The 3,299-nt window shown below is 46.0% G+C and overlaps 1 pseudogene; it reads left to right on the forward strand.

Annotated features, from left to right (window-relative positions):
• The first annotated feature begins 320 nt into the window (after positions 1-320).
• Positions 321-1,414, forward strand: LOC119535359 (annotated as a pseudogene).
• Positions 1,415-3,299: the final 1,885 nt, after the last annotated feature.

The raw sequence follows: 3,299 nt of genomic DNA on the forward strand, positions 1-3,299 counted from the left end.
AGAATACATAGGTCCACAGAGGGGCAGGGGCAGGGCGTGAATATAAAATCAAGAGGAGTTGTCTTCTCTCTGGGCTGTCATCGTAAACTTGTTTGGGTTGGCAGATGAGGGTTAGCAAGCATGTGCAAGACCATAGAGTCAAGCAGGTAGAAGATGTAGAAGAAAAAGAAAACAGCAATATCCCTCCACTGTAAAGCTCACAGTCGAGTAAGGGAGACAGAAACAGTTAAGCAAACAAGCTCCAGTGATGCTGTGATAGGAACTCATATAGCATACAGAGTGGAGTGCAGAAGAAGGAATGACAGTTCTGCCTGGGGAGAATGGGTAAAAGCTTTGGTATGGAGACGACAAATGAATAGTCTTAGAAGATGAGTATGTGTTGTCTGGCAGACTTGGGGATAAGGAGGCAGCTGGAAAAAGCATTCTGAGCAAAGGAAGCAGCATGAGGAGTCAAGTGGACACATGGAACAGTGGAACATCCAGAGACAGAATGTGGTGAGGTAGGGATGAAGCACTGAGATAATCTGTGGAGTCCAGTGACCGGGTATTTCTGAGGATGGGGGCATGTAGCTGGATAGTGTAGAGTGGGGTGAGGTGACGTTGGGCTTTATCATGTAGGTCACTAAAGTTTTTAAGGAGGTAAGAAATGCAATCAAATTTAGTTTCAGGAGAATGACTCTGATATCATGATGCAAAAGGAATTGAAATGAGAGATGCAATTAGAGTCATGGGATTCTAAGAAAGAGGTAGAACATATGGCATGGTCTATGTCTATGTCCTTGGCTGCTTAGGAAAAATAACAAGTGAAAAAGGCACCACTGAACCTTTGCTCTAGAAATCAAGGCTGCTGAGGAGGTGGCGGTGACTTGTGCCAACCCCAGCAAGCTGGAAAGCCATGGGCACAAGATCTTCACGTCACCATTCAACTTGCTGCTATTTGGCCTCTACATCTTCCAGCTCTACAGGATCCTGCACAGGGACCAGCCTGCAACCAGTGACAACAGCAACAGTGAGGAGCTGCCCCCATGCCCTGCCTCAAGTGGCACAGCTTCACCCCTGCTGAGCTGCAGTGCTTCAGCAGCATCCAGGACTCGTGCATAATTATGGCCGTCAACTGCAAGGTGTGATGTGGCTAAAGACCACAAGCTCTATAGCCTGAGGGACCATATGGGGTCTTTGCCAGAATGCATCCAAGGGCCTTGCCAGATTTTCCCTATATAAGGAAGCACTGGAGGACAAGTATGATGACCTGTCTGACCTCACTCCTGCCCAGTAGGAGACCCTGAGTGACTGGGGTTCTCAGTTCATGCTCAAGTATCATTACGAGGGCAAACTGCTGAAGGAGGGGGAGGAGTCCACTGTGTACTCAGATGAGGAAAAATCAAAAGATGAGAATGACTGGAAAAATGACTAAGGCATTCAGTGGAAGCCTTGTATTTTGCAAAATTTTTGTATTTTGCAGAACCATTGGTAACATTCCAGTCTGTCCTTAAAACACAGTGAGGAGAGGTCAAGGTGGTGGCAAAAGGAGGTGTGGGGTTTAGTTCATCTTCTAGGGCAGCTAGTAAATAACCAGGAAATGTCTGGAACAACTGTTTGGAGGACTTCTGCGACCAGACACACACCATACACCAGCCAGGAATAATTTGAAGGGTGAAGGCCAATAAATCACAGCACAGAACTGTAAATAAATCCTTCCACACTGTGGAGGCTGGTGCCCCTCCCCCATGGGCATGGCATGCTGACTCAGAGCCTCCCCTGTGGGAAACAGAAGTCCTTCCTACTAGGAGCAAGGGAAGGGGGAGCTCAACTATGCTCCAATTACAGATTTGATTAACAAATTTGGACTGCTGAATACCAAGCACAGATAAATCTACAATGCAAACAAGACATAGACCTGGATTAGGTCTGTATCAGCCCTGCTCTGAGCAGAGAGAGCGGAGGGATGACAAAAAAAAATTTTTTTTAAGGCAGAGGCTTATGGAATTGGCTGAGCTCAGAGTTCTAGAAGGGGACTGAAGGGGAGGGGCTGGGGACCAGCTCTGAAAGCAATTTTTTTTCTTTCCTCTTTTTTTTTTTTTTTTTAATAAGCAGCCCATTAAAGAAAGCAGCAGGCATTCTCTGTTTCAGCCCTGCCCCATGCAAGGGTGGAAATAAGGCTGAAAGACAAAGTAATTAATCAGGTGGAGGAGATAGTTCCCCAAAGAGCATATGTGCTGGTTTGGATATATTATGTCCCCCTAAAGCCATGTTTTAATCCAATCTTGTGGGATATTTGGATTAGGTTGTTTCCAGAGAGATGTGACTCACCCAACCATAGGTGATATTTTGATTAGATTATTTCCATGGAGGTGTGGCCCTTGAATAGTTTACTGGAGTCCTTTAAAAGGAGAAGACCCAGACACTTGCTGTGCTTTGAGATGCTAGCCCAGAGTTTGCTTCAGAGAAGCTAAGAGAGGACAAAACACCCCAAACAGCTGAGAGAGACTTTTGGAGAGATTGAGATGCTTGCTGAGGCTTGGAGATGCAGACAGAAGGATGTTCAGAAATGCTAAGCTAAGAGAAACCCAGAGACATTTTGGAGAAAGCCATTTTGAAAACCAACCCAAGAACAAAGGAACAGCAGACACCAGCCACATGTCTTCCCAGCTGACAGAGGTGTTCTGAATGCCATTGGCCATTCTTCAGTGAAGGTATCTTCTTGTTGATGCCTTAATTTGGACACTTTTATGGCCTTAGGATTGTAAATTTGCAACCAAATAAGCCCCCTTTATAAAAACAAATCCATTTCTGGTATTTTGCTTAATGGCAGCTCTAGCAAACCAGGACAGCATATCTTCCCCAAGAAAGGGGGAGGAGGTAGGCAGGACCCAGTGCAAGTGGCAACTCTTTCTCAAGGACTGGGATATCAGCAGCAGTTTCAAACTACAAAATCTGAACCCAGCCTGTCTCAAACATGCAACAGTTTCAAAAAAAAAAAAAAGAGGGGGCAAGGGCCAGCACAGATGGTAACAGTTATTTAAATAATTCAGACCCCAGGAGGTGAAAAAGGGAGACAGTTTAAGCCTACTTTCAGCCTCAGTCTCTGACAGAGAGGGGGTCTACTGAGACTTAAAGGCACAGTATCACTTTAGGCCCACGGGGCCTAAGTACCATCTGCTGGGCAGGATAGGAAAAACACAGAACTAAGAGGCTTCACAAGAAAGACTGGCACCCTGCAGGGTCTCATCCCCAGGAAACCTTGATACTGATTGCACCCACTTTGTGAGTCCTGGGCCTGCCTTGCCTGAGAAAACCTG

The sequence above is a fragment of the Choloepus didactylus genome, chromosome 5 (genome assembly GCF_015220235.1).
Source record: "Choloepus didactylus isolate mChoDid1 chromosome 5, mChoDid1.pri, whole genome shotgun sequence".
Taxonomy (NCBI): Eukaryota; Metazoa; Chordata; class Mammalia; order Pilosa; family Megalonychidae; genus Choloepus; species Choloepus didactylus.